Raw genomic sequence first — 12,335 nt, 5'->3', positions numbered from 1 at the left:
ATTTTATTTCCTTTATTAATTTATTTATTTATTTTTAACCTAAATTAAAAATAAAATTAATTTCTAATTATAATAAAATTTCTTACTTAATTGATTAAACAGTTTTATAATTTTTTCGAATTAATCGTATGTGAATGTGCGTGCGTCTATGTGTCTGCTGCATGTGTTTTTGCTATGAAAGGAACTCTTTACATTTATATATATATATATATATATATATATATATATATATATATGTATATAAAGATACAGACTAAATAACTCGGATCATTTACTTTTGATTAATATGGATTTAATTAAATTATAACTTTTTATTCTTAGATCGTTCTGTTCAAAACCGTTCTATGTCCACTTTGCATTTCTCTTCTGGTTACTCTTTCTTTGGTCAATTCAAATCTCTTCCTTGTTCTTTTTTCATGTATACTCCGTAGCCTTTTTCATCCCCACTTTCATTCGTGCATACGCATTTCGTGGTTCCTGTCTCTTTTTGTGTTATTCGTGATTTTGTTACCTACCTCACTCACGCCGCACTTCCATTCTTTTCACTCACAATATTTCAACTCTCTATTATCCTTTTATACAAATGATGCACCTTACAAAGAATGGATCATATTTTTGTTCGTCCGTCGACCGATTTATCTCGTACATACGTAACATACATAATTGACGCAAGAATCTTCCATTTTTTGTTCAACTGCCGATCGCCTAATCTCATGCACATACTGACATAACTAATGTTATAACTTTCCATCCCATCCACGTCCATTCTGCACATATATACATTTTCGAATGTATTTTTAAAGCTTACCTAACATCGTATCGTCTTGTCTTTTACTTAACATTTTATCGACCGCTAGCGGTTCAACAGCATACGCACGTCCGACCGGCTGCTCTGGTGCAGATTCTCCCTGGCGTCGGCTGTTATTCGGTCTAGTTCATTGCACGGGAGTATCTGTGCGTTTCGTATGCTCAGATAGAATTGTCCGCTTTCTGTTATTATAAGATATATTATGTGATAATTAGATTTAATAAAATGTTTTATTTTCAAGATATTAATGATAAATTACATTTACACCTATCGATCGGTAGGCGTTGGCGATAAAAAACGGATTAATAGGCTATCGGTCAGTAAGCATCGGCAACAAAAAGCCGATTAATAGGCTATCGATCGGTAAAGTGATAAAATTACCTGCCATCAGATAGTTGTACTTTGCCGATACGTTGTTTCACAATTCATTTTCCATTTTGTAATCGCTTATTATTTATTTCACTCATTCCTTCAAATATATTCATCGTATTCCGATTTACATTCACATTCATGCATACGCATTTGGTAATTCATATTGCTCTTTATTCTATCGGTTACTTTAACTTTTGACCAATTTGTCTCATGTACACACAACTAACTAATGCTAGGACCCAACGCTTACTCGGTCATTCTGCACATATATTCATCCTCGAATTTTTTTTTCACGCTCGTCTAATGTCGTATCGTCTTTTCTTTGCCTCAAAATCACTTGCCATCTGTTGGTCCATTCAGGACATGTCTCATTCGGGATCTGTTATCCTTATTCCTCGTTCAGTCTGCTCAAGACTGTGTCTATGTTGTGCATTTCTCATATACACCCCTTGGCCTATCTTATAATAAACCAATATACGATATATATACACACATATATATATATATATATATATATATATATATATAAGTTTATGTGGACCAACGAACTGCCTCTTAATCGAGTTGGGTGGGATGGTCAGAATTGAGCGTGGCTCGAGGGATTGTGCTAATATTCTAGGGGTGGGGGTTGTCGAAGAGATAATGCCACGAGATAATATCAATGATATTCGTTATTTATCTATGTCAACGGGTAGAAAATTTATTTCAACAATCTACTTCTTAAAGATTTTTCATTTTTCTATCGAAATAGATTAGTCAGAATTCATTCCTAAGAATTAATTGATCTTGCATTCTTTATAAACTAATCCATTTTGTCGATAGGAGGAATTAATATCGAATAAATCGAGGAGATTATATAAGTATATATAAATGTGCATATTGTAATTAAAGTGTACGATTAATATTACACTGATTCTTCATGTCAAAAATGTCAAGCATATGTCAAAAATGAAAGCATATCTGTTAGGAATTAAGTGTAGAATTGTTGTATTGCATGTACAAATATGCGCTTTAATTTTGTAATCACCTAGTAGAATGCAAGTATGTTACACGATACAATTACGCTGTTCCATTCTTTATTTTTGATAATAATTAAAAATATCATTCGTTAGAATAGATATTATCGAAAAATAATTATTTCTTCTCCTTGTTCTTTCTCTTCTTCTTTTATCAGGTTTTCGATTACGTTACATGGTTTTATTGCAATAGGGTCGATGACGTTGTTGAGAGGAATTTCCATTAAGAGTATCGCCTCGTGTAAAATTTATTATTTTATTTGTCAGCGATGGAATAATTTAAAGCCAACGAATAAAAAGATTGAGAGAAGGAAAGTGAGAGAGAGAAGGAAAGTGAGAGAGAGAGAGTCATATCGCATACCATTTTGTAAAATGCTAAATGGAATGTAAGTGGTACAGGATGCTGTCAGCTGACATTGAATCTTCCAGGAGGAAGATCCGATATTGTGAGAGTAAGATGTGTGCAGATTAATCAATCTCTATAAACACAATGTTGTTGTGAAATAGGTCGAAACGATCGTATCGAAATCAACGAACATTTGTGACACTTATATACATATGTGTATATATATATATATATATATATATATATATATATAAATATGTACGTAAAAAAAAATATACATATATATATTTGATTCATAGAGATCAATGATTTTTCCTCTATCGATTTTGAAAGATCCTTCTTCCTTCCCTTAAGCATCGAATAGATGATCTGGAGGGGAGATGGGTGTTGTCTTTATCAATTATAATGAGATATTAGATATTGTAAAACTGTGGGATGTGAGCGTCGATTTGTTTAAGATCACGAGCGATTTTACCCTTTTATATTTATTACTGATTCGTTTACAAGATCGCGATGGTTATTATTACCGTTAGTGGATGTTATTAACTTGATCATTCATAAGAATTGTATCTGTTAAAACTATACTTATTGTTTTATATTTCCTTTTAATACTTATTTTTAGGTACTTTTCTTTTTTTCGTATGCATTATGTTTTGTTAGTACATTTTTTTATTACATATAAAATATATTTAGAATATATTAATATGTAGTTCTATGTGTATTTTACATATTTTCAAAAAAATATTTGAATGGAAATATATATATACTACGATAATTTTTTATATTATACTAAATTACTATATTAACACATACTATATAGATTTAATTATTTTTATATACCTATACATATATTTTAAAAGATCTGTATATATTCATGTTCTTTACTTTATATTAGATTCTCTCTTTTATGTATTCGTGCAGTGTGTGTGTGTGTGTGTGTGTGTGTATATATATATTTATATATATATATATATATATATGTAAAGAAAGTATACTTTCTTCAGGTAGATTTGCCGCGCGTCTCATAGTCCGCCCTTCTATTGTCCTTTATTATTTACAATTTCTTTTGTGACCTTCAAATGGAGTCGTTAAGATTAGGAATAGAAACGGGCAGTATGAAATATAACATAGAAGAGAAAAGCAACACGAGAACTAGAAGAAGATTCATTATATAATAGAAATAAAATTTAACAGTGTGAATAATAAACGTAATTAGTCGTTTCTTTGTTCACAGGTATGACTAATCAAAAACTCAGCATTAATTAACAAATAAAGATTTATCACTTTGTTCACAGAAAAATATATTTTCGTTTATCACCTCCCATAATCAATCCGAAATATTATATATATATATATATATATATATATATATATATATATATATATATTTATATATTCCTATATATTTTTCATTTTAACTAATAAATATTTATTAAATTTATAAAAGTATAATATCAGAAAGGACGAAAAATCGACAAATTTAAAATGAAACTATTAAACGAAATGTATAACGAATTACTGAACGAAAAAAACAGTTATAAATTTCAGAACATTAATAATATGAAGGGAATATATCATTGTAAATATAATTACTGAAGGTTTACTATTGCAATTATTCTGTTTTGGAAATTTTTCGTAGTTTCTGTTGCCGATGCACGATTGAGACTACATATATAATGTATATATACGTGCATATGTAGACATATATGTAATGAGGAATACATTATAATGCGAACAAATAAAAATGAGAATTAATTGTAGCAGGCAACAGTTTTCCCTTATGAAAACCTCTTTATAAATGTAAACTGATCGTCTGTGGTAAACGCATCTGTTCCACGAGCAGATGTTTTGAAAATATATTAATTGTCGAAACGTTTTGTTAGTTCATGTCTTTGAATCAGTATAAATCTGCTCTTGTAACTGGTTTTACTGGATGTGCAATAGACTGTCGCGATATTGTGAACTTGAGATGGAGAGAGAGAGAGAGAGAGAGGGCGAGAGAGAGAGAGTGAGTGAGAGTGTGGGAGTGAGCGCGAGGGGGGAAGAGAGAGAAAGACAGAGATGAGCGATATGGACAAATCTCATGTTAGCATTATCCGTTTAGAAAATACGCCAATGAGAGACTATGAAAAATTCAAATTGAAACACTGAACTTGTTCGTTAATTGTTATTTAAGATTTTCAAAAGAAGATAAATAAATAAACATAAAAAAGTTAAAAAAACGCGCACACACGCAGAAATAAAATACGAGCACGTGGGTAATCCAAGTGGGTCGGAATTATCTTTCGACACGCACACACTTGCTTTTGGCCGGTTCCACATGCTTTCTTCCCTCTCACTCATTCGTTATAACTCTCTCTCTCTCTCTCTCTCTCTCTCTCTCTCTCTCTCTCTCTCTCTCTCTCTCTCTCTCTCTCTCTCTCTCTCTCTCTCTCTCTCTCTCTCTCTCTCTCTCTCTCTCTCTCTCTCTCTCTCTCTCTCTCTCTCTCTCTCTCTCTCTCTCTCTCTCTCTCTCTCTCTCTCTCTCTCTCTCTCTCTCTCTCTCTCTCTCTCTCTCTCTCTCTCTCTCTCTCTCTCTCTCTCTCTCTCTCTCTCTCTCTCTCTCTTACTCGCTATCAATCTCTTCTTCCCGTTCAATTCTTCGCTCTCTATAGAACCTGTACTTCCTATTCTTTCTTACACCCTCTTACAAACCGTAAGCACACCCACTGCTCCACTATTATTTTGCCGTAGTTGATTCTTCGCGTTGTTTATAAATTTATGAACGACTCATCTCGACGTCACGTATTTACTTCTCCCTTCTTAGCACTATCTTCTCATTTATTATTTTACACTTCTATGTATATGATATTTATATTAATATATATTTTATATATATGTATGTATGTATGTATGTATGTATGTATGTATGTATGTATGTATGTATGTATGTATGTATGTATGTATGTATGTATGTATGTATGTATGTATGTATGTATGTATGTATGTATGTATGTATGTATGTATGTATGTATGTATGTATGTATGTATGTATGTATGTATGTATGTATGTATGTATGTATGTATATATATATGTATGTATGTATGCATGTATATAACTATCTATCTATTTTTGATTTATCAGTTGCATATATGCGTGTGAATATTTATATCGAAAAGCATCGTTCTGTTTGACTGATCGATATTTATTTCACATGTTCATTACAATGTTTATAATATGAACTAATTTATTAAATTATTTATGACTCCTGATATCCATGATATTAGAACCATTACCGACAATTTGCGTAACATGAAAAAGAAACTATTCTTGGTGAAATTATTTCCAATTTTTGTAGATTATCATATTTATCGAAAAAAACTTTATTTAAGTATAATTAAAATGATTTTATATATTTATATACATACATTTTTATTTTTTATATAATATATTCTGCTTTTTTTTACAGAATACCGATGGTTCATAATATATGTAATAACTGAAACTAATTTACTAATCATATCCGGAACATAGATATTATTTATTTTTTTAGTAAAGATCAATATACGAATTCGTTACCGTATCTGCGAAATTTCTTTCCTAGTCCTATTTTGTTATGGATTCCACTGTAGAAGTTAATTTTATATTATTGTTATTATTACTACTATTACAATAATAATAATAATATGTGATATAATAATATAATAATAAGAAGCAGAAAAAGGATATATTTATTCTATATACATCATGAGACATATGATGACGGTAATTTATGATAACAAAAGTAAAAATGTCATTTTACGTGTGGTTTTATGCACGAACACTTAAATCGTGTTCTTAATATTTCGACACATAATCGCCTATCGATAGATATCTCTAATCTTTTGCACTTTGAGCAATTTTTAATACCAACAACTCCGAGTCATTTTTACTATGAGCTATCAGCTATTCCAGGATTATTTCTCGAGATTGATTACAATAAGCATATACCAAAATATCTTGCTACATGTATAAAAATACAGAGTTGTTCATGGATGCTGTCGCAGTGGCGAACAACGGAATGCAAATAATGAAACAATACCTAATGAAAAGTGAAAAACATTTCTTTTGTTTTTGTTCGTTATAGTTTCTTCTTGTCTTACTATCTAATGATCGTTATGCATTTGTTTCCATATTGTTTCTTACTCAGGATAAGTCGAAGCTAATTGGCTTTAATATTATAATATAAAATTGATTAAATAATATTTTTATGTATATAAATAATGTTTATGCACATTTTTATTATTATTATTATTATTATTATTATTATTATTATTATTATTATTATTATTATTATTACTATTATTATTATCATTATTATTATTACATTGTATTATTATTGTTATTATTTTTAGTAGAAAAAAAACATTAATTGTCAATTGTCAATGTCTTTTAGTTCATTTTTAATTGTAGATTGTAAAGAAGGAAAAAAAAAGGAAAAAGAAAGAACAAAATATTGCAAAATAAAGTAGCTATGCGCAGATAGTGAAAGAACACCGATTCATTTTTCAACCTATCTCTAGAATAACATATTGTAATACAATAGTAACATAAGCAGGTTTAATAGTATGAACAATAGTCTATGAACAATAACTAACCTATTTCTAGTTACATTTTCTAACGCACTGTGAACCATTTTTTTGCTTTCAAAATCCAATGTATTAAATTTAAAAAAGATAAAATTCATACAGAATACACAATAAGATATGTGACTAATTATATTTAGTCTTTTTACATATCGTTGCTTCGACTAATAGTAAAATCGATGGTTGCTTTATTCCACCAAATAATATTGCGTCTCTCTCGTCACTTTAAGTTTCATAACTACTTGGAAATTTTGTAATGAATTCATGAGCATTAGCTTCTTTTGCCCCTTTCATGATCTGTAACATTAAATGATGTACAATATATAATGAAATACTTTGAAAAAATATTTAAATTTGTATTCATATATTATTTATTTTTTTTTTTCATATATCATTATTTACCTTCTCGTCCGCCGCATCTTATTTTCCATGATAAATATGCCTCATTGTACTAGTCGCAAAAAGTACAGGTTCTTAATTTATATGCGCTAATACAATACCTCTAATATAGCTAGAATGGAGAAATCTAATGACCCATTTATCAATAGATATGCTATCCTCGTCGACATCATAAAGAAAAAATATCCAAATTAAAATTCTTAAAAATAACGTGATTCGATCAACTTGGGTAGTTAAATTTCAAATTTTCAAATTCTATATTCCCCGACAGTTCTTTCTTGTCTTTCCTCCGACCATTATTGGCTACAAATAAAAAATATATTGAATATAGTGATACAATATACAGTGATGAATTTACATAAAGGCGGTAGAAAGTATCGGATCTAGTATCACAATACAGAGTCCTCGCACAACTAATTAAATTTATGTTACCTAATAAATTTAATCTCTTTTGATCGATAAATAAATTTTATATCTATCTATAATTTAATTTGATCAGAGTATTTTTTGTTACATCATTTTTATAAACAGTTGAAGGAAGAAAATTGTATTGTGTTAGTTTTTATCAATATTTTCATACTTACTGACAAAAAAATCAATAAATATCAAATATGTGAATATAGATATTTCAAAATGTCTTTCCATGAAAAATGTTGCTGGTCAATATCTCTTATTAAAACATTATTTTGTTTATTTGCTTTGCATGACATTTGTTTATTTTGAATGTTTAATTGTACCTGTTGCTTATGTTCTTCAACCAATTTTATAAATGTTTGATAAAATCTTTTGTTTTTTGTACTCTTGTTTAATAGATGAACTAACTGTAGCGTAGAAGTCTCTCTTGAATTGAACGACGACATTGCTCTTTCCTTTGGACGAATTACTCAGAAGGAATTCTCTGAAAAAAAGTTTTAAGATTTTAATATTTATTATCCTTAATAATGTTCAATATTAGCAATAATATACAAAGATGACTTGTAAAAAAAAGGAAAAAAATAGTAACATCAAGTACAATTTCTTTTGCTAAAAGCTTATAATGATTTAAAGAAGAATAATTACCTTGCAGTTAACGGAAAAGTAACGAATAATTCGTTATATCGAATAATTCGTAATAAAGACATTATAGTAAAATATTATTTTATGATATATCTATATATATTGAAAATATGATTATGCAAATGATTTTCTTGCATATTGGTATTAACTTAACATAATTGTTACACATAACGAAAGTATATCACTATAACAAGCCATAGGATCAAACGTATCTATCAATCTATTTTTTAAACGAAGATTGATTATAAAATTAAGATAACTTAACCTTATACGTCTAATAAGAACAGCACTATTATTTCTCTATCAGTTTTCTATTTCCAGGACAGATTGTTAGATGGCGTTGGAAAATTCAGGCGTAATTACACCAATCCACCATCAAAATAATCTTTTTTCTTTTTTAAAGAAATATATAATTCCTATTTTTGTTTCTTTTGCTCTATTTTCTATAAAAAACATGCTTATATATAATAGTTTTATAATATATAATATTTATAAAATATAATATTCATCACGGTACACGAATAAATTAATAATAATAAAAAAATAATGAATCGAATTAGTTTTTTTTTGCATACAGTATAAAAGGAAGATCGAAGAATGCAGCAAATAAAGCTTCCTAAATTTTTACATCTCTTTTTCTCGCCTATATTACTCGCCTGGTAATTAAGAATATTTTCATTCAACCATTCCCTCATATTCTACCCACTCAAACTCTTTCATTCTCTTTTTCTTTCTGTTTGTCTTTCTCTTTCTCTTACACGGCAAATAGATACCATCATTCAAGTACATTGGCCCTGCAGGACAGGGGTGGTAATGAGGTCAAGCCAACGTAAGCCAATGAATTGTCATTTAGTCGAGTTTCTGGGGGTTGAGATGATCAGTGTTGAGTCACCTTTTTCCTTTAATATTTTAAGATTTATTTTTCTGTCATAATATTTTTTCGATATTTTTTTGCCATTAAAACATTTTGTCGTGTTATCTCTTGAGTTCGATTTATCCTATTAATTATCTTAGCTTATTAGCTAATAATTAAGATTAAACATACTTGGAATATTTTCCAATTATGTTTAATCATGTCATCGTCTAATGGCGGATCAGATGCCGGCATCCAAATCACTCTACCGAATATAAGTTCATTGGATGTAAAGCGTGTTCTCTCATGTGCTGTACAAGAGCATCGCAGTATCTAGCCATTCGCCCCAATCCTTTTCCCTGATAGTAAATTGTTTCAGATATTCTACTAATACTTGATGCGACAACTCGATAGACCCATTAGATTCAGGAAAGAACGCCATTTTCTATACTATCTGATTTTGAATTTGCGTGCTATCGCTTTTATCAAAGAATTTCAATAGTTAGCGGCCTGATCCGATAAGATGGAGCGTGGTGTTTCCAATTTACATATTCAATTTGCTATCATTTGCTATGTCAATAAAAGTAGTGTTTATGATAGGTAATGCTGTATTTATTTCCTTTCTAAGTCTGAGAAAGAGGACGCATTACATCTAACCCAACTTTATCAAATATTGACCCTAACGAATTCCTTCAATTGGCAGTCTAAGCGATTTTGCATGAAAACATGAAACTGATGTTTTATACATCTCCACAAGTATTTCTGTCTCATTCTATTGTAGTTCTTGTTATCCCCTTGTGACCTCCTTACGAGTGATTTTCATGTATTAAATCCTTACGGGAGTCTTTACCAAATTCTTATATATAATATTTCTCCTAGACTCTGTTGTATGTATGCCCATGGCACATCATTAATTTTGCTAGTTTCTGACATGCTAATTGTTCGTAGATCAAGCTCTCCCGGTACTGGAAAAAGTGATTCTAAAGCAGATTCAAAAATTCGATATCTAAATTAGTACTGTCTTTTTCTTTCATTACCAAAGATATCAGATTTTTAATTCCAAATTTGGTCACACGTATTCGTCCTAAGATTCGTTTCGAGAAATTTTGAACGTGTCGTCTACCTGGTTTTGCAAAATATACGGATGCGAGGCTGGATCGAATATGTCATCTGAGTTGGTATTCGAATTATACTTTTCTCTCTATTTCTCTCTCTCCTTCTCTTTTCCACTTTCCTCCTCCTACTCCACATACATTTTCACCACCTCTTCCTCCTTCACCTACATCTGTACCACCATCTCCTTCTCCACCTTCTCTCATAGTTTCTGTTACTTGGATGTATTTACCTTTGTGAAAGATGGGTACTAGCTAGATATGTGATAATATGCGTAAGAGAGTAAGAGCGAGAGGGGGGAGGGTGAGAGGGAAAGAGGGAGAAGGAGTGAGAGAGAGGGAGAATGCTTTTTCAGAAGAAAATCTATTGATTAATACGTTAAACGATAAACTTAGATATCAAAGATATAGCTATTTGCATTGAATTTAAGGTTCCGTAGGAAGATCCTGTCCCAAACCTCAGTAATAGAAATTCTAATAATCCAGATTCTGGGATTTCATATGAGTCTGATTTTTTTTTTATGCAAAATCTCCAGCATGAGTTTATTGGTTTGAAGTATTGGTTTAAGGTGCCCTCTGATAAGGATGATAATATTATTTCAGAAGTTTAAAGTAAAAGATTCTTCCTTCTGGAGGTTGTCCTGATATTCTCCCGGCAAGCTAGGACAATTTCTAAAACAATGGATATTATTGTGTTCTGCGAGTAACTCTTTATTAGGCTTCAATATGATAGGTTCCTCTATCAACAAGGACTCAAAGATACGGAACCAAAGTTGAGTCTTCCAGAATGGGATAATAGTGATACCCTCTGACTTTTCTGCAATAATCTTCTGCAAAACTCGCAGTATTAAAGTAAAAGAAGGGAACGCATAAAAAAATTTATTATTCCAACTTAATGTAAAAGTATCCACATAGGAGCCTTTTGGATCTTTAAATCAAGAATAAAATATTCTACATTTAATATTGATTCTAGTAGCAAATAAATCAATATCTAGAGTTATGAAAGCTTGAACAATGTTTGTGGAGGCATAACCCGCGAGTTCGCATACTACACTTTTTCGTTTCTTTTTTTTTCTTCTTTTTTTTTCTTCTTTTTTTTTCTTACATACTCGACATTGTGCTATTATTGAGGACAAGGAATGTTATGATTGAATAGGACGTGGCGTTGCCTGTATAGGCCTCTCTTTCTTTGTGTAGTATCTGAATTTGTAGTGACATCTTAGTATAAACAGCGAAACTACGTTTTTGTAATTCCGAAAATGAGACGTCTTATAATTGTACCTATGATCGTATATAATTTACTCTCTATCGCTTATTTTCTTTATAATGTTTAGTAAATTGTCTCAAGTTTCCTAAATCTTCGATAAGTGGTTATTAACTTAATTTATTCCGTAAATAACTTGTTAGTTTTATGATAATTAATAATTTAAAAAGAAAAAGAAAAAATGAGAAAAAAGAAATAGGAAGAAGATTTATACTTAGAGATCTTCGATAATGATCGCCAATATGATTCATTATCAATAATCTTATTAATTTTTATATATTTTCTTTTTTTTTTCAATCGTTTGAGCAAAAAAATTAATCAGCTAAGTGCGATTGCTAATAAATTTCTGTTCAGATATTCGGGTGTCGGAAATTATATTAAAAAAAAATATAAATGAAAAATATCAAGAAAAAACCTACAAATAAACGAGCAAACAAACAAAAAAAGAAATAGAGAGAAAAAGAGAGAAATCATATCGTAATCTTATCGCAAAAGAGAACAAAT

At 30.0% G+C, this 12,335-nt stretch overlaps 1 long non-coding RNA gene across 2 annotated transcripts; it reads right to left on the bottom strand.

Moving 5' to 3' along the window:
* Positions 1–6,940: 6,940 nt before the first annotated feature.
* LOC146872426 (uncharacterized) lies at positions 6,941–11,174 on the bottom strand. 2 transcript variants are annotated; one of them, XR_014983210.1, is made up of 4 exons: positions 10,987–11,174; positions 8,131–8,444; positions 7,550–7,849; positions 6,941–7,444 (listed from the first exon to the last, which is right to left on the bottom strand). It is a non-coding gene; the product is annotated as an uncharacterized LOC146872426 (long non-coding RNA). The 2 variants fall into 2 exon arrangements; XR_014983209.1 differs by lacking the exon at positions 10,987–11,174 and adding an exon at positions 8,606–9,070.
* Between the last annotated feature and the right edge of the window lie 1,161 nt (positions 11,175–12,335).

The sequence above is a fragment of the Vespa mandarinia genome, chromosome 18 (assembly GCF_050613455.1).
Source record: "Vespa mandarinia isolate Hongniang chromosome 18, ASM5061345v1, whole genome shotgun sequence".
In the NCBI taxonomy this organism is placed as follows: domain Eukaryota; kingdom Metazoa; phylum Arthropoda; class Insecta; order Hymenoptera; family Vespidae; genus Vespa; species Vespa mandarinia.
Note: the sequence above shows the minus strand (reverse complement) of the source record. Positions and strands in the feature narration are given on the sequence as shown.